Here is a 24463-nt window from a genome sequence, read left to right on the forward strand (position 1 = left end):
AATGATTACTAGATTGATTAAAATTACCAGGTTGAAATTGGAAAAGTGTTCAACTGTGTCATGACTTTTTGTCCAAGACTACAACAATCATCTATATGAGCACCTATATAGCTGTATGGACTCAGCAATGCCTGACTTGTAAATCTCACCTCCCTCAAGGTAGAGAAAACCTATGTGGTGGACAGCAGCAATACACAAACCCCATAATATGTGGAAATATTGGCTGTACATGGCCAAGAAGGAGCAGGTGCCAAATTGGATGCAATCTCACCTCTGTCTGAACAAGCAAATAAGGTCACAGGTGAATTACTCTATGGCTAACTATGAGTACAGATTGAGCACATCCACCAAGGACAATCACAAGACCTTCTTCACATACATCTGCAGTCTCAGAGGCAACAACCAAATCCATTCTCTACTAGTGGTCAATAATACCACATAAACACACGCCATAGCTATAGCCAACCTGCTGCAGACAAGTTAAGTGAAAATGTCACACCCTTGTCCCCCATCAGTATAGTAGGACATGCACAGCATCCACCCCCCTCCCCTCATCACCAGGGAGCAGGTCCGTAGTGCCCTGTCAAAGGCAATAAACTGGTCTCCATGGCTCCTGATAACAACCCTAGCTGCATCCTACATGAACTCATGCATGAGTCTCAGCTCCATTACACACTGTACTCAACCAAAGCCTGAGCATCAGTGTCATCCCATCTGCATGGAGGACAGTCACTGTCATCCCTCAACACAAAGGTGGAACATCCACTGACCCAGCCAATCATATGCACATCAGCCCAGCTAACCTGATCTGCAACACCGGTGAAGGCATTATCAAGGAGCTTATAAACAGGGACACTGGCAACCTGAAAATGCTGGATCACACACAGTTTGGTATTGTCAAAGGGGGATCAGGCCTGTTAAACCTGGTCAATTTATCTGAAGTGGTCAACAAACACACGGATGAAGGGAAGATGATGCACACTGCCTACCTTCACCTAATCAAAGTCTCTGACAATAATCCCCAGCTGGCCATAATACATAAGCCTACACAGCTAGACATCGACCTGTATGTAAGCAGATGGGTAGCTGACTGGCTCAATGATAGTACCCACTCAGTCAAAGTAGTGGAAACCACCTCTAGTAGTAGACCCTTAAAGAGCGGTGTACCCCATGGATCTGCCTGAGGAACTTTACTGTTTGGGATATACTGTTCTGAAGTGCAAGACAAAACCAGTGGCTTGTGGCTGACCAGGTTTACAGATGACTGCAAGGTGGCCACTGTCTTACATCCCCTAGTGATGTGAGCATCCTCAAGGAAGCCCTTACCCAAATCAATGACTAGTGCCAGAAGCATTGCCTCAAATTGAATGCCAGGAAATGCATCATTACCCTTGTTGTGATAGATGTCATCCACAGTAGTTTTGACAGTGATAACAATGTACTCAGCATGCAATCAGGTGAGAGGTGACTTGTACACCAAGGTTGATAACAACCTGACAGTTTTCAAACACGTTGGCACCATTGTACGGAAGGCTGTCTACATGGCCCACATCACAAATAAGGGTATGTCATCCAGGAACCAGGAGGCCAGAGCATCCCTGTAATCCACCCTTATCAGTGCCATTACTGAGTACAATGGCTCATTTGGCATATACCTTGCAAACCACATGCAGCAGTTGAAGAGACCACAGAAGTTCCTGACCAGGAAAATCCAGGGTCTGCAACACATATCCTATACAGATAGGCTGAAAACCCTGTCATTCTACTCAGTCTCATACAGACTGATCATAGGTGATGTGTATCTGACATACAAGGCCATTCCAAATCCAGCCTTGATGAAGTTTCTGCATATATGTAAGACAAATCCCACTTACACAACCCACATGCAAGGCCCTCACATGGTCTGTTACATGAATAGCACTTGTTGGCAGGATACAGGTGTGCCTCACACAATACATTGTCTGTAAAATACACTCCCTCCCCATGTTTAGCAGAGTACCTCCCTAGCCTTCTTTAAGTAGAAGCTGGATGACTACATGGGAAACACAAAATACACCCCTGGTATCCAAAACTGGGTCCCAGCTGGAGAGGGGAAACAGGTGCTGACTTTGAGGGCTCATGGGCAAAGATCTTGGTTAGGCTTATGAGGACATCCAGGACAATAGCCTAGTATCATCCTATGAACCTATGCACCTAGTACTTTACATGTTTCCTGTATATGTTGCAGATTGTCCATTAATGTTGTCATACATGTACCGCTGTGAGTCTGAACTGTGTAGTCACTGCATTGACAGAGTATTCACTTGTTCCTTTATTAATTATTACATATAATTACACCTTGTCATTGTGTCTGGTCTGTATAGCACTAAGTCAGTTCTCACAGTACTTGCATATGCATGTGGTAACACTGTATAGCTCATGCCAATACCACGGGTCTTGGTCACACTTGCAATTTTGCTAATAGGCTCATCACACAGTAGGATGTGTCACCCTTTGTTGAGGGCCTTACAGTAGCTGTTAAAGAGATGGATTGTGGCAGTCCAAACTACCTTACGGTCTGGGCTGCAGGGCTCATAGGTATCAGTGGTGTGCCAGACGTGTTTGTGTGTGTGTGTGATTCAAAATTCAAATAGCAAAGTGTGTGTGTCATCAACTTGGCCAGGGACCCAAAGTACTGGTTGGACAGAGAGGCTGACAGATGTTTTGGATTGACCGCTCTGCTGACATGTTAACCTCATAGTTGTGCCAGTGTGAAGTATTACTGGAGATGTGGAGAGAGAGGGAAAAATGATTTCCACACAGACTTTAAGCTCTGTGTGCTCTGAAGGGTAATTGTACTTTAATGTGCTTGTACTTGTCATCCTGCCATCATGTACATCCATCACTGGTGGTAGTGGCAAGTATATAGGCTCCTTGATGATTGGACCAGTGCAGGGTTGACACATTGACAGTACGTACTGGTGGATACAAATGGAATATCACATCATGTACTGTCATTGCGCCCCTCTCAGTCTGACAATGTCATACAGAATTATTTTTTCAGATTGTCCAGGTCTCCTTGACCATTCGTGGCATACTTTGTCTAGGTGAGTGTGTACTCCACACCTATATCTGATTGCCTCACCCCTATGGCTACCATACCTGACTACCCCTGCAGCAGGACAGCAAGTTATAGGTAGTAGTAGTGGGTGGATGCTGCCACTGGTTCAGCAGCAGTGCATACATATTGAGCATACAATGTAAGGGAATGGAAACAGTACCAGATACCCAGGTACCATCAATGTGCCCCTAGGGGTCTGGAATACCACGGACACATTCCCCAAACTACATGGATAAACATCATGTTTCAACTGGTATGTGGAAATACACATTTGTCTGGTGGGTACTCTATGTCTTTCAGGCACATGTATGCATTCCACAAACATATGGGTGCTGAGGATGTCAGACACCTATTAGGTGGTCACCCTACAGCACATATGCACTGATCTCAGTTATTGTGTATCTCAGATGTTCCTGGGATGTCCACATGCACTTGTAGAAGCACTCATCTATTTTTGGGATGTAGGCTTAAATACATGATACTGTTATGCTGACTATAGGGGACACCCTGCAGTAGATGGCACATATGTGTGTGGACACATCACAACACAGTCTGTCACAGCAGACAGGCCCCTTATGATATTCCATGTGCCATACTAGGTTACTAGGCTGTGGGCCCTGAGCAGCCATATCCCTAGGCCACATGTTATCCCATGTCCATGCAAGGCAGCAGCTGATGTCCCCATCCAACAGGGACACAGGTGGTATCATAAGGATGTATGTGATGCTAACCATCCAGTTGACCATGTTACACCTGCAAAGGTGTAGGTAGCTAATCTGCCTGATGTGGACAGGGTGCCCATTCCCCCGCAGGGTGATTGTGTGTGACACACACACAAAATATCAACAAGGCCAGTCCAGGTCACTCACCAGGTGGAGGCTGTTTGTTTGCGAGTGTATGTGTGTGTGTGTGTGTGTGTGTGTGTGTGTGTGTGTGTACATGTGTGTTAGAGTGGAGCATGACCTCCACTCATGACGCATTCCCAGTGATGTGGAGTGTGATTGCCTGGCATGCCAGAGTGAGCTAACACTTGAGGGGTATGGATGACACCAGGTAGAGACTTGGCCTCATAGCCCATAGGTGTATGATAGATGTCAGATGGCCTGGTATGTCCTGATAGAAAACTTCTGTGATGTCCACAGCTGCTGCATGTGCTGTCTGATGTGAATGATGAATGGAGGATTATGCACATTAATGGTCCTTATTTGGAGAACATGACACATCGGGACAAGGAGTGCATACTGTGCTGATAGATGGCAGGGGTATGATGTGGTTGTTAGCGGTGGATAGTGCAAGCAAACATAGATGTGCAGGATCTGTAGATAACATTGCCCAATGTATGAGGTCCTGTGATGTGTTTCCCTGTGTGTGTCTTTCAGGTGGAATGTCACATCAGCGACAACCGTCCTACTCAGATGCAGAGACTGTAGCAATAACTGACGCATTACAACTGCATCACAAAGTCCTCTTCAGTCAGAGAAGACAGCAGCTGCAAAAAAAGACCACAATGTGGACTGAAGTAGTCACCAATGCAAACAATGTGGGTCAGCATGGCTGAACATACGAACAGGTGAGGCACAGGACGGTGCAGTGGTGCAGTAGTAGCATTGTCACCTCACAGCAACAGCTTCTTTGGTTCAATTCTTGGCTGGGGTGCCTTCTGTGTGGAGTCTGCATGTCCTCCCTGCATTTGTGTGGGTTTTCTCCAGGTGCTCCGGTTTCCTCCGACGTTGTAAAGACATGCATCTGGAGCGTTTCCCTCTGGGCCTCTACTGGAAATTGGCTTCATTCCAAGTCAGACTTTCCCTATTAACAAATGTTGAATAAATAAATAAAAATGAAAAATAAATAAACCTTATACACCATGCCCGACAAAGAGTTGCTGCTGTGGCCAGGGACCGTACAGCAACAGGTGGGGGTCCTGCTACATGGGTCCCACTGACACCAACAGGAGTGTTCCTTACCAACCTTGGGGCAGCCACCGCACCCCATGAAACCATACACACCCATGTTGTGGTGGTGGGTGGTACCCAGACAACAGGTGAGGAGTGTCCAGATAAGGGCCTAGTGGACATTAGTTCTATACTGTATCATTCATAATGGCATCCATAGAGTATCTAGATGCATATGTCAGGTCAAGCTGCATTTGTGGGTGGGGTTTTGTAATGCACACAAAGAAACATCTATAGTGAATGACAGAAAATTGTGTAGTATCAGAGCTTGTACTGTACATGCGCAGAAATGCATAATTTATCCTGTACCAATGCCACATGTGAGTCTGCTGACAATACCTCTCTCCCACAACTACATAATCCCCTCTAGTCTGGATGGGGAACAGCAGCCTGAAGCTGGTGAGTACAGAAATATCTTGTTGTGACTCACCAATACCCTAGGCATGTTAAGAGCATGTTTTTTTCCATGCACATAACTCTTACTCTTAGCCATATTGCAATATGTGCATGTTCACTTGTGGTGGGGTTAACTGCAGTGCATCACAGTGGTCATCACAGGAGCCTATTTGCAGGAGCTGTAATATTTCTGTAGGTTTTGCCACTGTGCTATAAAGGTGAACATCAATAATGTGTACAGGGGTGCAGTGTGTGTTTGGTGAAGGTCCATCACTTACTACTACATGTCATGTATGTCAGAGGTGTATATTAGTAGCAACATTAAGTGGACATAGGTGCACTGCATGTTGTTGAGGGCCTGTCCAGAGTGTGTATGTTGTGGTCTGATTACGTGTCTTGCATGTCATCATTCAGATATTGTGTGGTCTGTATAATGCCTTTGTGCCACCTCACCTGTATATGTCTGTGTGTGTGTGTGTGTGTGTGTGTGTGTGTGTGTGTGTGTGTGTGTGTGTGTGTGTGTGTGTGCGTGTGTGTGTTTGTGTGCGTGCATGCGTGCGTGCGTGTGTGTGTGTGTGTGTGTGTGTGTGTGTGTGTGTGTGTGTGTGTGCATATGTGTGTGTGTGTGTGTGTGTGTGTGTGTGTGTGTGTGTGTGTGTGTGTATCAGCAAACCTTATAGTGCAGGTATTAATTGACATATGTTGTCTTCCCCTCACAGGTGAACATGGGGGTTGGTGTCCTTCCGACTCACGACTTGATGCCAGTGTCTCTGTGGACTCTCAGGATGATGGTGGTCATAGTGAGGCATAGGTGGGGTATCAGGGGCTGAATCTGTGCCATCAGTTGGTGTCCCACTTTCACCCACAATGTCCCCGCACACAGTCAGTATGCCCACACATACGCAGTCCCCAGCAGCCACAAATAATGGACAGTTGGAGGGTGGTGGCATGGAACAGGCTAGTGTGGTGACTATGGCAAGTGTGAGTGCAGACACTAGCCATAGCCAGAGAGCAGGTGAGGTCCCACACAGGCGGATGGACAGGGGTGCTCAAAGGAGGACTGCTGCCCATCAAGCCCCTCCTGCAAGTGTCACAGCAGCTGTCATCAGATGCATGTTCCAGTCCATCATGGAGGCACAGGCATGTTCTGAAGGCAACACCAGACAGATGCTCAGAGTCATAAATGCAACACTTCCTGCCATGTGTGATGACCTCCATGGCCTTGGTGATGCCAGATGCTATTGTGCTGATGTGGTGGATAGATGGTGGCGTGAGACATTGTCAATCCTTTACCGTGCAATGTTTGTGCTGGAGCATGTGATAGGAGTAGAGCATTGGCCACATGGACGTAGGTCAGCAACAAGATCAGCTGAAAGTCCACAGGGTTGAGCACATTCACACTCCCGTTGTGGCATTACCACCAGCACTACTAAAGGGAGGGTGCTATCCACACCACAACTGAGCAGCCCAAGGGCACGTACTCCTGGCCGGTCCCATCAGGGACATGGATCCCGCAAACAGCAGTCACCATTGGTGAGTAGTACTGCATATGGCATTGATCCTGGTGGTACCAGTCAGGCTCCTGGCAGAGCCAGTTCCTGTGTCTATGGCCAGAGATGGTAAACTGTACATCCTGCATGTACAGTCCATGGCTGTACAACATACCCCTGTGTAGGATAACCACATGGCTTGACTGTGTACATACACTCACACGTCTCTGTCACAGGCAGGCCACCACCAGACACATAGCACCTCTGCACCACCCAGTTAGACAACACCCCTCCAAATACACATACATGATGTCAACCATATGGCCCAGCCTAGGCCTCTGACAAACCCACACCACACCCTGTGCATATGATGATACCTGTTCCACATCCCTGTTATCCACGCCATCAATGCAGGGACATGCTAATATGGGTCTGATGCGCAGGGTGAATATAGTACAGTGTAATAATGTAATGCTGTGTAAGGTGCTGTCTGCTGGCAATTGTTATGGGTACACATCAAAGTGTATGTACCTTTTTAGTGATGAAGCTTTATTGCTGTTAGTACTACTGACTGAATGTAGTCTCACATGCTGTATTCTGTTTGTGTTCCAGGTGTCTGTGTGTCCTCAGGCTGTGGGTCTGCTGACATTACCAACAAGGAGTATGGCAGAGTGGAACACAGTGACCTTTTAATAGCCAAGGTACAGCTGTATATGTACATGTTTACCAGGTGTGTATGCATACAACAGTGTGTGAGGGACACTGGTGGCAGACAGTGTGACCTTGCATACATACCCCTTGACACAGCCAGATAACATTCATACATGTCACCTTGGTGTTCTGTAGTACCACAGGCTCATACATACAGAGGAGGATACTTGAGCACTTGCACTAGGTCCCTCACAAGCCTAGCCAATACTTTAACCCCAACAGATTTGCCTATCTTGTGGGCACCAGGTAGTCACAGGGCCTTCACATGTCTCCATATTGCACACATATAGGCAACACACAATGTTTGTACAGAATGTCATAATTCTTGCCTCATATTTTTGGTCCATTTTCTTATACACCTGTGTTTTTCTGGAAAGTCAATGCCAAATCATTGTGGATTGATGTCAAAACATAATGACAGACATTATGAGTTGCAGACTTCATACCTTTCAGACCATGTGTACTAATGCAAAACCTGTCATTCTATCACCTTTATATGTTTGTAGGAGTGATATTTGACAGGTCGTTCTATTATGTGGCCTTTGTCACCCCATCATTTATGGCTTTGTAAACATTTCTTGCTCTAAGAGTTTGGGAGGTATGGATACAGATGGTGGCCATACATCTAACCTCTTCATATGTGTGAAGATTGTCCTGATGTCTGACACATAATTTCTTTACATCTGTCATACACTTGTGGTTTTCTGGCCAACTTCTGGTAAAATCATGACAGACTGACATTGTAGATTAATGATGGATATTGTCTTGTAACAACACATACCCTCTGGAAGGTGCATTCAATTGCATGACCTGTTCTGCTATCTATTTCCCATGTGTGTCACAGCAATATGTGACGGGTGTGCTCAATGTTTGCTGTTTGCCCCAGCTTCCCATATGGCTTTAACCAGATGTCTTTCTGTGAGTGGTTGAGAGGTATGCTGGTACACACATACATAGATAAACACACACACACACACACACACACACACACACACACACACACACACACACACACACACACACACACACATTCATGACCTGCCCTGTTGATAGCCAAGCCTCTACCTGCCCAGTTTTATAAACAATACTGCTAGATACATAACAGAAACACCACAGAGGTAATGCAGTGTTGCAGTGTCTGCCACTACTATCCAAGTAGGTGACAACTGCAGGGGTTGTTAGGATTGGTGGGTTCAGAGGCCCTCAGCATGGTAGATGCACCTGTAACACACACACACTGCTGCATGGAGACATTCATTGAAACACACATGCACACAGAGTTGACTCTTCTGATATTAGATGATCCACCTATTTATTTATGTACAATACACAGTGATATGATGATTGCATGCACCACAGTACCTTTGGGTTAGAAATTGTGTAACTGTGCTTGTAAGGTGGATTACATCTGTAGGGGCTGCAACTAGGTTGGCAATGGGGGAGTTAACAGGGTGGAAGAGACACACAAGATGGTATAACCATTGCATACACACAGTAAATACAGTCACAGGGGAGATGCATACAGTAACACATACACAGTTGCCAATAGATTACTAATCCTACGTATCCACTTGTATGTACTATAGTGCTATGTACACATTACATGCACCACAGAGATTATAAGCTGGGGACATCATAACTTACTACTTCTTACAAGTAATCTTGGGAATGTCTTCATGGATGGTGGGATAAGACACCCAAAATAGCAACTGGTCTCACATATTGCTCTTACATACCTGGACAAGTGATAAAGATACAGACTTTGTATCAACATGATGTTTCAGACAGGTACGATGTCTGATGCTGACATGTCTATCACTGTGGTAACTGTGAGATATTTTGCAATGATTACTCATAAATGCCCATTGTTAGTGGAAACAGACCACATATAGGTTGAAAACATCTGGATATTTCATATACATCTGCACAGATGACTGGTATGACCTGTATAGTTTAACATAGGTTCATAGGTTCATAGGTTGGTACTAGGCTATCTGCCCAAAGGAATTTATACACCTAGCCAGAATGTGTTGGATTTCGCCACCCCTTTGGATTAGTTCCCTGTGCCTCTATCCAGCAGAGCCACTGAAGTGATCCCAGAGGTAAACTTTCTGTTTCCCATCCACTCGTCAAGGCTTCTTTTGAAGAGTGATGCATGTAAGGCAGATGCCATTAACTGCCTCCTTAAACTAATGCCATGGGGAGGGGGTCAACAGGCCTTAAAATCGTATAACCAACACACATAACAGCCACAGAGGATATGCTTCACACACAAACACACAGAGAACTATAGTTACCTCTTATTGGGAGTAGAATCCCTACCTATCTAATTATTTGTACTACAACATTACACAGTTATTGCACATGCCACAGAGCTTATAGTGCTGAATAGTGTATAATGGTACTTCTGAGGTGAATTGCATCAGCTGGCCTTGTAAAGTAGGGCAATGTAAAGTGTACTGGGTGGAACATACACCACCAGGGATATGGTTCACACACACACACACACACACACACACACACACACACACACACACACACACACACACACACACACACACACACACACAAAATCACACACACAAAATTACTTACATTGGCAAGACCGAGGTTAGAACCCCTACCTATCTAGTTAATTGTACTATAGTGGTACACAGTTATCGTACATGCCACAAAGCTTATAGGGCTGGCAGTTGTCCAAAGGTACCACTAAGTTGAATGACATCAATATCCCTTATGAAGTAGGGCAATGGGAAGTGTACTGGGTGGGACACAACTCAAAATGGTATAGCCCCCCAAAGGATATGGTTCTCTCTCTCACACACACACACACACACACACACACACACACACACACACACACACACACACACACACACACACACACACACACACACACACACTATTTAGTATTGAGTTTAGAACCCCTACTTATCTAATTATTTGTACGACAGTATTACACAGTTATTGCATGCACCACAGAGCTTATACAGCTGAGAGCTGTCCAAAGGTACTTATATGATGAGTGACATCAGCAGATCTTGTACAGTTGGGCCTTTGTATGTGTATTGAGATGGTAAGGGCTCATAATACTTTAACCTACAAGCACACATGCACACAAAGGTGGGTGATGTGATATTACAACCCCCTACCTCAGTACTATTACACAATGGGGCTCACCTTCATGCTGTCACATGTGACTGGTTACAACTGATATGCAACTGTCCAGCAGGACATCAGTCTATGTCTTTCAGGGTATCCCTCTCTATAACTCATGCTCTGTGTTTGTCTCCCTGTGTCACTCTCTCTCAATCTCTGTCTGTCTCTCTCTTCCCCATGTCTATATGTGTGTGTATACTTGAAATATTGTTCTGTGTTGCCCATATATATTTGTATGTATCACATGCAACAGATGCAGATATATTGCATATGGGGCAGCTACAGCTAGCTGAGGGTACTCATATCTGTCGGGTGTGTGTAGAGACAGATAAGGTGTACATAGCTGTCTATATACAAATACATCTATGCACAATACAGTTATATACTCCGATGTGGGTTTAGACATGGGCTGTAATTCAAGTGTATGAGCATGCCCAGTATGACATTCTATAGTAAGAGTGGGACTCCATTCCAGGATAGTTGTACTCTGGTCTGGTGTTTTGTGTGCTACAGCCGTATTGGTCAACCTGTTAATCCAAGAAATATGGTAATAGCCTGCCAAAATGGGGGGACAATAGCCCAAACATAGGGTGATACTGTACATATTGCTTTTATTAACATAGAATGATGCTAGAGTAACAGGTTTGGTTTTAGCAGACATCTTCTGGCATATATGTCATCTGACACCGAAATGTATTGTGTCATTACTTACTGACAGATATCCCCAGATCATTACAATGATTTACCTGGGAAATACAAGATGTATGATGCACAGACTGAAACTGTGAGCAAAACTATAGACATTTTTGCCCAATCCGGCCAGTTGGGAGGTATGGCTACAGCCGAATGGTTGACAAAGCTGTGTAAACAGTCCGGCACCTCAGTGATATACTGGCTGGGGATCTCCTGCTTGTGTGGTATTCTTCTTAACTAATAAGTCATATCCTGGTGTGGGTACAGATTGCATTCTACTGAGCAGAGATGTCCATTATATGTGTGGTGTATTCGACTTAGCACTGTTATTTCCAGGTATGTTAATGGCACAGCAGTACAGAGTAATGTGGTGAACCACTGACAGACATTTGTTTATAGGTTGATATGTTGATATGCGGTTACTAAGCTATTGGCCCTGAAGCCCTTATAATCCTTGCAGACAAGAGTGTAGCCCATGTTAAGACATGTTAGCACCCAGAGCCCTTGTCCAGCAGGGACACAGGTGGAGTCGCAGTACTGTATTTTCTGTTTCCCATGCACTTATACAGGGAACATTTCACAAGGCGTTTGAGGCACTTGGCTTGATGTGGACAGAGAGTGTAGTCCACAGATGGAGGAGTCTGTGGGACATGTATCTGTCACACCAACAACCCTATTGATATCACAGACCAGGTTGATGGTGCACCTACATATTTTTCAAGTGGGGCTTGCCTTCCAGATGTGCAGCAGACTCATCACGGCAGGATCTGGCTTGTTTTTTATGCCAAACAGAGGTCACCTCTGAGGAGTCTGTCTGGCAGTGACTAGAGGGACAGTGCTGATAGCCTATCTGTGTAGAGTAGGTGTTTGGATTCCTGGAATCTCCCCGTGTGCAACCGCTGTGGTCTCTCCAGCTGCTGCATGTGCTTTTTGAGGTATATGCTGAAGGGGGCATTGTACAAAATAATTGGCCTTATAAGCTTAGAATACATGGATCTTGGGTCTATATTACCAGATCAAAACTTTAGTTACTGGAATACCTAAAGATCGAGCTGGTAATATTGAAATCCAAAAATCATGAACAGCTGATTTCATGCAGGGAAAAAAATTCCCTTGGCTATATGAAAAAAAAAAGAACTTTTGAAACCCAAATAACCCCCCAACTAAATATACCAACTCCTAGATTGCTCTAAATTGGACAAAAGAGCATAATCTGCATAAAGGCCAAGGGAATTCTTTCCCTGCATTAAATTGGCCAACCATGGTTTTTGGATTTCAATATTACAAGATCGATCTTTAGGTATTCCAGTAACTAAATTTTCAATCTGGTAATATAGACCCTGGATCTTATGACCTCTTTGCCCCTGGATAAGATACCCTTACTTTTGAGTTGGCCCATCTGTGAAACTTTCTGTACAACAGAAGTGACACTGTGCACAGACTTCCGGTTGCTATCAACCTGGGTGGCCAAATGCCTCAGTACTGATTGTGTATGTTGGACATTGTTGTTAATGTGATATGTGGGGATGTCAGTCTCCCTGATGCATCTGCAGGCAATTATCTTGAGGCCATGTTTCTGACAGCAGTAATTTTTTTTGGTGAAACCCTGTTGTGGGACATCCACATCTCTTTGGGTATTAATGACTGTTCCCAGCTTGCAGTCATCTAACAAGTTGGTCAGCCATAGTCCAGTGTTTTTCCCTGCACCTCAGGGACATATATGCCATATACCAGAGGTCCCCAGACCAGTCCCTCTGGTATGCCACTCATTATGGGTGTACTGCTTGGGTAGGCTACCCCTAGTATGATCATGTGGGTTCTATCAATAAACTGGTTTACTGCCCATCTGGTAACATATGCATTGCTGCCTAGTTGACAGGGTTCATGTACTACGGTCAAGTGGGGAATAGTGTGTAAGACTTTGGCCAAGTCAAGGTGGCTGGAGTGCACCATCTTTCCCTCATCCATGCCTTTGTTGGCTGTCTCAGGGATGTCATCCAGAGTTCACTGACATACCTCCCCTTGAGAAAGGCAGACTGTGAGGTATCAAGTATTTGGAGTTTGCCAATGTCCCTGTTAATGAGGTCCATGATGATCCATTGCATGGCCTTGCAGATCAGGCTAGTTAGGCTGATGGGTTTTTAATTTCCCAGATTGGTGAACACTCCACCTTGGTGTACAGGGCTGACAGTGGCTGTCTACCACTCAGCTGTGACAAGGGCAGTACTCAGGCTTTGGTTGTGTAGGGTGCATACTGATGCTGCCAGTTCATGCCTGGGTTCATGTAGGTTGCAGGCTGGGATGTATTCAGGTCCCATGGAGGCTGTCTTCTTGGCTTTGAGAGGGCAGTGATGCCCTGTTGCCTAGTGATAAGGGTTGGGTGGTCAGGTACTGAGGATGTTCTGCTTTCCTACTGGGGTGCCACTGAATCTGTCAGCCAGTAGATTGGCTATATCTACAGCATTTGTGTATGTGGTGTCCTCAGTGGCGGCTGGTGACTTCAAATTAAAGGGGGCTGCAGGAGACAGATGAATGGGTGGGGCCAATGGGAAGGAGTGGGGCCAACTAGAAAGGGGTGTGGCTATGCTCAAAACCACAACTAGAACTTTAATCAAATATCCTGCCCTGTATGCCAAACCATCATTATGAGAGTCCAATCAAGACAAAATGAATTGTAGAAGAAAAAATATTTCAATGCATTGGCTACATGACAACTTACTTAATATCTAGATAGAAACACAAAGGTTGTGAGGCATGAAAAAATAAATTACTTTTTAAATGCATTACTGGAATGCCAGTCAAAATCAAGTATAAAAAACACAAGCAGCACTCAACTCAAGCCACTTCTCCTTGCACTGCAGTTCTAAGTATAATTTTTATTCAGCTTTATAAAATTACCAAGTAACATGCTGAAAGTAGCAATCTCTGTGATACCCCACTTATAAAAATGTTTCTTATCCAAAAAAGACCTGCTGCCTGACAACAACTAACTACTTGTTTCATGGGGAAGACATGATCAAAGTAAAAAATAAACAGCAAACAAGAAAAAAGCTCATGAAACATTGCTTAAAGGATTACTGCACAAGTTATGGACCACACATGATAGACTGGCATTCTGTTTAGTTTACGGGTAAAGCCTGTAAAGATGACTGCAAGTCTTCAACAAATGTAATGAGCTTCTGAAAATACTGTAATCCTGTCCTTTATTACAAATACTGTCATATTCATTTCAATACCTAACGCTTATACTTTATCTAGTTATGTAAATACTGTCTGCATGGCAACAATGAAAAGGCTGTCAGTGTTGATAATTCTTTAACAGTATGCTTATTAAAGCTTACTTGCATCTTAAATCTCCAACAAGCTTACCTGATGGTCATTAAAGCATTGCTACTTAAATACAGAGCAACAGGGCACTGCAACAGCATGCATTTTCTGAATAATAAGAAGCATAAATCAACAATATAAAAATATGACAAAAACCCAGAACATTCTGCAAAATCAAGGACAGATGAAAAGCCATGGTCATACTTGCGGTCTACCTTGGATGGGGAATACTCTGCACACTTACACTGCATAACTGCTCCTTGCCTTGCTTGGACACATCCAGAGCCACTACAATGGGGAGTGGGGTGCAACAAGTATGTCACAATTTGAAATGTCTCTGGATGACGGTGATGGCTCTGACATGCATACCTCTCAACCTCAGAGCAAGAAATCTGGAAAAAGCCATACATAGAAGTGGGACGCAGGCCCAAAAATAAGGACAATTTTTAAATATTGCTCTTATAAACTTAGAAAGATAATAGAATAGTAGTAGGTTTGCATTAGTTAGAATTTTCTGAAGGGTATGAAATCTGAAACTCAGATGTCTGCCATTATTTTCTAACTTCAGTCTTTAATGATTTGACACTAATTTGCCAGAAAACCACAATTTATGAAAAACAGACCAAAACTGTGATCCAAAAATATAAAATTGTCACACAATACAGCTAGTAACTTGTCAAAGAATGGACACCTTTTTAATATTAGTACTGTTAACTTGAGCAGCTGACAAAATAAGAGCATCTACATACATTTCTGAAATAAAAGCAAACTATAACTCTGATCATTGCAGTTATTTATAATTGTAAACCCTCCACATTTTCTTCAAAAATTGCCATTTTGCAGAGGGATTATTAGGGGGGAGAGCAACATTTTGAGCCAAAATTGGGGTCAGTTGAGAGGTTTGGATATTCCTAATTCTACAAAGCAATTTATTTGCACATACCTCTCAACTTCTTAATGCAGGAAATCTGGACAAGGCCAAATATATTGGGGGAACATACAAACAGTACTAAAAATTGCTCTTGTATAAACTTAAGGCAGTTGATAGAATAACAGGTCTTGCTTTGGCATGCATTTTTCTGAAGGTTATGACATCTGAAACTCGATGTCTGTCATTATTTAGTGACTTCATTCCTAAATGATTTGCCAGAAATCCACAAATTTTATGAGGAACAAACCAAAAATAAGAAGCAAAAATCTATTCATTCTGCAAAAATCTGGACAGTTGAGAGATATAGTTCAGCCGGTGCTGTCTGTGTTTGCTGCCCTTCCCCCTCATAAACTCATGGTTGAATGGAGCCTCCCCCCTGCAACCATTCCAATGTTCCATTCCTTGATTATTTCACCCCATTTACTATAAACACTGTAATGTGCATACTGCTTTACGCCTGCGATGATCTGTATTTCATTTGAAAGTTTTATTTTGCATTTTACAGCACAAACCCTAATAGATATCTGCTAAATAAAGCAATGCAGTCTCACAATGAAAATAGACTTAGCATTAAAACTTCTCTGCCCTTGAAACTCACATTCATTGAAACAGCATTGAAACCCACATTCAAAGAAATACATTTTGCCAGTGGCAGATAAAGATTAACTTTGGGCTGTTTTCAAATCATAGGTTCCTTGAGCACGAAACATACACATGCTCTTTGATACACCTTCCTGATTTATTAAATTATATTCCTTGTACAATACAGTACAATTGTTAGACTGCATTTTAAATGTATTGTTTTGAGCATTTTTCTAGTAAACAATGAAACAAAATGCAAGCACCAATAATGTCAAAACTGCCCAATTCATAATATTTCCATCATAAAAGTCTACTCAAACTTCTACAGTCCACCAGTATCAGTAAATATGCACAATCTCTGAAGAAGTAAAAGTCATCTAAATAATTCCACATTAAAGAAATCTGTAACTAATGAAGAGGTTGCTGCTAGCAAACAACTTTATATGTCATTGTTTCATCTACAAATAAAGTCCATGTTGCCCTTTAGGAATAAACTGCCTATGCTGCATTAACAAAATGATAAGCTAGTAATATCGCAATAGGGAAAGGATGGCACTCTGCTTTGGTTTGTAAGCAGCCCCCATCAACACACACACACACACACACACACACACACACACACACACACACACACACACACACACACACACACACATGCGCGCGCGCGCACACACGCACATACACACACACACAGACACAGACACACACACACACACACACTCATCTTCCATTTTCTCTCTTATTCCCTTCTGTTAGCAAATAGTATGCATAACCGATAAATACCGTGTTCGTTAATTTGAACTGAGACCACCGTAGCCTACTGATACAAGGTTATCCTGTTTTTACTCCTGAGAAATGGTTGAGAAATGACTTACAGTTTCAGAGCAGTCCTTGGTTAGTTCTGATTGTTTCTTAAACACAAACATGTCTTTGCTTTGGCTCTTTAGCAGCAGTACAAAATAAATGCCTGCTCACACCCTTGTTCTCCCCCTCCCCCTTCCCAATTAATTACCTTAAGCTAATCGTAAAGTTAATAAATATCACCTGTGGCAGGCACCATTTTTAAAACTACAACCACCCTTTGAGCACCTCATGCTCAGCTCTGCCATAAAACTTATTAAAACTGCCTGAACTGGGACACAGCTAACTGATAGTTTGTGGAAATACAGGGTACCTACCTGAGACTCCACATTCACTATCATATGTTCTTTTATCAGTTTACTCTTTTACCTGATTGTTTCCAGCCCCCTCATAAGAGCAACTAACAGGGTCTCTACCCACTTCACTCCCACCCTGCCCCCTATTACCTCCCGCCCCTAGTGGTACTACCTTTATTACACTCACAAACTCCTGCCATCTTTCCAATAGCCAACCACGGCACTAAACCCAACACTACCTCCTCCATCTTCTCACTACTATCATTCCTCCTCAGCTAACATGTACAAGCATACCATACCCATGCTCACTGCATGCACTATCCTTGCATATCTTACATCCTACCAAAACTCCATCATTCCCCCACTCAACCACTACCACTGTACAACTACTCACACGTCCACTCATGTCTCAACCTCACTCAGCTCCCCTCCCACCAACTCAAGAACCATCCCTATGTAGCCCCCACATATTCTAACAACTATATTACTCAAACATAAAGCATCCCTACAACTTAACATAGTAACCCTCACACTATACCTATCACCCACAGAGCACTATCATAAAGTTTCCCTAATAAACAAACACATTCAAAAACTGAGAAGACTAATAACCTCATGCATATCAAAACTATCCCTATGTGTAGACATCCACCACAACTCTGGCCCTACGATCTCCATCCCAAATCCTCATAATCAGACTAGAAATCACAACTTCTCCCATATTACAGCCAATAGAAAGCCAGGTGACTTCCTTCTACTAAGCCTAAATATTAGAAGTATATCCAACAACGTCTATGAACTCCATGCCACCATAGACTTGTACTACCCAGATATAGTCATCCTGAAAGAAACCATGATAAAACCTTACATTATCAGTGAGCAAATCCTCCCTACCAGTTATGGCATACCAAGAGTAGACTGGCTAAACAAGAAAGGAGGTGGTGTAGCTATAATATTTAAACAGCATCTAAACATCCAGATCTTAAAATCATCAGCTCCACAAATAGGCAATGAAGAAATAATATATACAAACCTCAAAATAAACCAAAACAAAACCATCAACATAATTGAATGCTACTTCCCATATGGCCAAAACATCCCTCCACTAGAAAACCTCCTCAGCTGGTCTACCCACCATCTCCATCAAGAAACTATAATTTTAGGTGATTTCAATGTTGACTGGCAAACATGTTCTGACAACCATCCAACCCATCATGTAAACCTTCATGGCTTCACCCAACTAATCCAGTCCGCCCCAACCAGGATAAATAAAAACTCCAACAAGCACAATACCCTGGATCGGATACTAGTGAGTAAGAACAACCAGTCATATATAACAGGCTGCTTATCAGATAGCCTCAGTGATCACTCCCCAACATTTCTACTCAAAAAATACCTATAACAAGATAAACCTGTCATCTACCGTCAAATACGTAAAAAAACTTAACTTTAACCCACTCACATTCATCTCATCCCTCAAAGAATGTAACTGACATCTTCTAAAGTACCTCAGTCTTGATAACGCAGTTGAATTTTTTAATACTACCTTCCTGAGCATCCTTAATTACCATGCCCCCATAAGACTTTCCAGAACCAAAGCACAACCCTCACCATGTCTACAGCAAACCTCTAAGTCAGAAATGAAAAACAGGGATAAAGCCCGGGAGCACTGGTGCAAAACTAAAACCACGTCAACTAGACAGAAATTCCTAGAACTACTCAACAGAGTCAAAAAGCTAATAAAACAGGCAAAATTCCAATACTACCAGTCTGCCCTAGACTCCTCCCCACACAGCCCCAAACAATTCTGGTCCTCCATAAACTCCATCCTCCACCCATGTAAAGTCAGTACCCCTCCTCTTAACATCCCTCACTCCTCCGAAAATATTGCTACCTCATTCAACACACACTTCACACAAACCATGCTATCACTAGCTAAACAACACAACCCTCCCCTTGAACCCACACCTTCAACTAATAATCTCGCCACTGCCTTCTCTTTTTCTCTTGAACCTACCTCCAACATAAAAAAACTCTTAACTAAACTTATGCCCACCAAATTAGCAGCAGACAACCTCTCAAGTCAATACCTACAAATGGCAGCTGATGCTCTGGCCTACCCAGTATTCATCATGATTAACCAATCTCTGGCAGAAAGTTACGTTCCCACACTATGGAATGTATCACATATAATTCCCCTCCACAAAGGCGGCCCCTCCACAGAACTAACCAATTACCACCCCATAGCTATTCTCTCTCCACTTTCTAAAATACTAAAGAGATGCATTCACTCTCAGGTCTCAGACTACCTCCTTACTAACAACCTCTTTTCCAATACTCAGCATGGTTTCCGACCAAACCATAGCACCACCACTGCCTTACTCTCCTTTAATAACACTATCCTTCAGCATAAAAACAATGGCTGTTTCTCCTCTGCTACTTTCCTAGACCTATCTAAAGCATTTGACATGGTCCCACACAAACAACTCATCTCTGTCCTCAATAACCTATCCTTCTCTCAATCAGTCACCAACTGGTTTCAGCGTTACCTGTCTGACCGACAACAATCCATTGTTTGGCAGAATGACATATCTCCCCAACTACCTGTCTCTATAGGGGTTCCCCAAGGATCCATCCTTGCAGCTCTACTTTTCTCTATTTTCACCAATAATCTAGCCTCTGCCACCAAACATGGCACACTCATACAATATGCAGATGACTCAACCATCATCTGCTCAGCCCAGTCCTTACCCAAACAGCAAAAAGTCACACAGGAAGTATTTTCCTCTGTTGAAACTTGGTTATCCAATGCCCAATTAATACTCAACCCAAACAAAACTAAACTACTCATCGTCCAATCCACCAACCATACTCAAAACAACTCACACTTTAACATCACAGCAAAAGGACACCACTATACACCCAACAGAACACACCAAATTGCTAGGAGTGTAAATAGACAATAAACTAAAATTTGACATTCACATATCCATGACCATAAAAAAGTCCACAAAAGACTAGGAGCATTATACAAAAATAAGTAACTTCTCACCAAAGCAGCAAAGATTTCAGTAGCAAATTCCCACCTTATCTCCACCCTACTTTATGCCTCTCCAATATATACCAACCTAAGGCAATGCGATCTAAACAAGCTAGAGACCTGCTACAACAAAATTGTCAAATTTGCCACAGGGGCATCCTACCGTAGTCACCACTGTCTCTCACTTGCAGAACTGGGCTGGCTTGAACTCTCTCACCTACTTCAATGGTATCAACTCACACTCACCCACAAACTAGTAAACCATCCACTAAATGTCCCATCCCTCCAGAATCTACTCCATCCCTATCGCACCACTAGACCACTGAGATCCAGCAACAAAAATCACTTGCAGATCAGTAAAGCCAGTGACTCTGCTGGTGAAGCACTATTCTCTTGTGCCATAGCCAAATTATGGAACTCCCTCCCAACCACAACTACCTCTGTACCATCATGCACAAACTTCAAAACATTACTAAAAGTGCACCTAAAAACATGCTGGCTATGCCCTTGCAACTCCCACTCTAATATTACCCAGCCCATCCACCCACTACCTTTATTTCCACCCCACTTACTACCTTTATTATAGCAAGCTCAGATGCTCATAAGCCTACTACTTATTATACAACAGGGACTTCTTATTGTAACAATTGTTAATGTCTGTTATGTACTTCGCAGATAAAGATTCTAGTTGTCTACTGTTGTATTATGTTCTTCATCTGTAACTATGTTTGTAATTGTTAATTGCTATGTTAATCAAATTGTTAATTGCTATGTAAATCCAATGTAACTACTGTCTGTATATTTTAACTGTGGTGCTTTTCTTCCTGGGCCTCCGCTGAAAATGGACCTACGTCCAGTCGGACACTCCCAGTCAACAAATGTAAATAAATAAATGGCAAACTGATAAAAGGTTCAAAGTTACTAGGTATCTTCCCCAAAAAGGACTGCAGCATCCACCCCCCTTTATAAGGCAGTACAGTATCAACAATGCATCTACCTAGGGTGGGAATAGAACCCACAGCCTTCTGCATCAAAAGCAAGTACATTACCTGTTGTGCTATTAACAACACAAGCAAACTCACCATAAGCAGCACTAAACTTTTGTTCCCCTGCAGCTCTCAGTTCCTTGTAAGATCTACTCGACACTCAGCTGTATCTCTGAACTTTGCAGCACAAGAAATCTGGAAAAAGCAAAAATTATTGGGGGGGGAGCAAAAGCCCAAAAACCAGGGACACATTTTAAGCATTGTTTGTATAATGTAGGAAAGTTGCTAGAATAAAATGTTATGCTACCACCATACATTTCACTGCCAAGTCTTGAACCCAGGGGACCCTGCACAAAACAGTCAGAGCAACATACCACTATGCCAAATCATGTGCTTTGGGAAAGAAAGGAAGACTGAAACTTAAATGGCTACCATTTAGTGAATTCAGTTCTCACCATAGCGTTTAACCTCTTAGCACAAAACACCTGAACAAAGCCAATAATAGGGGAATACAGCCCCAAAATATATTCAGTGAATTCAGTTCTCACCATAGCTCTCAATCTCATAGCAAAAAACACGTGGACAAAGCCAGAAATGGGGGAATACAACCCACAAACATATTCAGTGAATTCAGTTCTCACCTGGATGAAGCCAATAATGGGGGAATAGAGTCCCAAAAATAGGGACAAATTTCAAATATACATGTTATAAACTTAGAAAATTGCTGGAATAAAAAGTTTTGTATTACCATGTACTTTCTGAAGAATATGAAGTCTGAAATTGAAATGCTAGTAATTTTTATTTAACATTTGTTAACCAGGAAAGTCTGACTTGGAACAAAAGCCAATTTTCAGCAGAACAGGGACGAACACTCCAGGCACATGTCTTTGCAGGAGGGGAGGGTATGCAGACTCCACACAGAAGACACCCCAGACAAGCATCAAAACAGAGAACCTGTAGCTGTCAGGCTACAATGCTACCAGTGCACCACTGCACTACTGACTTTGCAAGGAAAAACAATCACACAGAAACCACAATTTTTTTTTATATGGAACAGAACAATATGAGGCAAAAATCTGCAAAGTTTTTACAAATGGTGGTGGTAGGGAATTCAGGTCCCTTGCCACCTTCACCTAAGGAAGAGGGCTCAAGCCTGAGTATTCTCTATCCACCAGTATATAGCAACTGGGGCATTTCACACACACACCTTACCTAAATTAAATCTGCAGTAGCAGTCCTTAGCCTGCACACACACCTTAATCTGGTCACAGCAGTCCTGAATCAAAGTCTCCTTAGCCTGTCAGCTAATGGATGGTTTCTGGTTCTTCTGGCTCTGTGAAAGTAGGCTGTAGGCTCCAGCCTGCAGGTGATGGATTCTGGTGTTGTTCTGTGTGGCCATCATCATGTGAACTGCAGGGCAGAGATGCCTTTCTCGACTGCCTAACACAGCAGTCTGAAGTTATGTGAATACCAGGAACACCATGCATGGAGTACAAGGATTCGTGATTTTTTATTTTTTTTATTTTTTATTTCATTTCTTCTTTCCTTCTACAGGTGAGGGGGACTGCAGTCCTGCAGTCCTATATCATGAGCCCCCCCTGGGTGTCCTTGATCACCAGTTCTGCACAGATCTGGGAGCTTCCTTTGCGAATGTAGACATATGTGAGGAAAGCCTTATGATAGTCTGTCTTAGATGTTGGCAATTTGGACTTGGAGATGTTTTATTGGATTTCAGTGGTGCTCTTATTTGTTTGCTCAGGCTAGGTGTGATTACTTCCAATTTGTGCACCTGAATGATTTCCTCACCACAGTAGACATGTAATAGTCAAATGCCAAATCACTGCCTATATGCTTTCTGAAATCCCTGACTACAGAGGCTGCTCATTTTGGTGCATTTTCAATGTTGTAGTTTGCTGGGGTAGGTGTCTTTCAAAAAGATACTATGATATCCCTTTTGGCACTGAATTTTAGACCATGACTTCAGCTCCAGTTATTAGTCTATGTGAGGCCTTCTTGGAGAATATCTGTGTCTTGGGGGGTATTCAATGACTGCACCCTGTTTGCAATCATCTGTACAGTTGGTCAACCATGGGGCCTTAATGTTAGCCTTGACCTTAGAGAAGTATATGCTAAACATGGGTGACCCCAACATTCTGCCTTGAGGCACCACACTAATTACTGTCATTTTTGTGGAGGAAGACTCCTCTATTTTATCTTTTTGGGACCTGATGGCTATCCATTGGGTGATACAGGGATTGATACCTAGTTTAGCAAGCTTTTCTACAATGCTTGAGTATGGTATTGCATCAAATGTCTCGGCCAGGTTGAGGGAGGTAGTATATACAATGTTGCCCTCATCCATTGCTTTTGTGACTTTCTCAAAGAAGTGTACTAGGCTGAGCAGGCAAGACCTGTCCTTAACAAATCCAAACTGATTTGTGACTAATGCTTTACGTTACCTATGTTATCATTTAGGCTATCCATGATTATTCTCTGTGTAGCTTTGCGTATCAGAATAGTCAAGCTCATGAGTCAGTAATTGCTTGAGTCAGTGGATGGCCCACACAAGAATGTGATTAAATAGTGTTTTAGTGGTCCCAATAGATCGTGTTTCATGCGATTAAGGAGGCATCCTGGGATATTCTCATCACCCATCAATGGAGTGTTCTTGGCCTTGGAGAGAACCTTGTGCATCTGTTGCCTAGTGATATGTGGGGGAGTTATGGATGTGTATATTTCTTGAGGACAGGTGGGACAAAGGAAGCAAAATTGAAGCTTAATTTGGTGACCAAGATGTTTGCTATATCTTTCAGCTCCATATAGGGGGCACTATTTACATTCACTTTTCTGCATTGTTGTGTATTGCCTTTGAGGTTATGCACATAACTGAAGAAGGATTTCTGATTGTCCATGGCCTAGGAAGCTAATTTTAACTCAAA

The sequence above is a fragment of the Protopterus annectens genome, chromosome 3.part1, assembly GCF_019279795.1.
Source record: "Protopterus annectens isolate FY-2018-M chromosome 3.part1, PAN1.0, whole genome shotgun sequence".
NCBI classification, from domain to species: Eukaryota; Metazoa; Chordata; order Ceratodontiformes; family Protopteridae; genus Protopterus; species Protopterus annectens.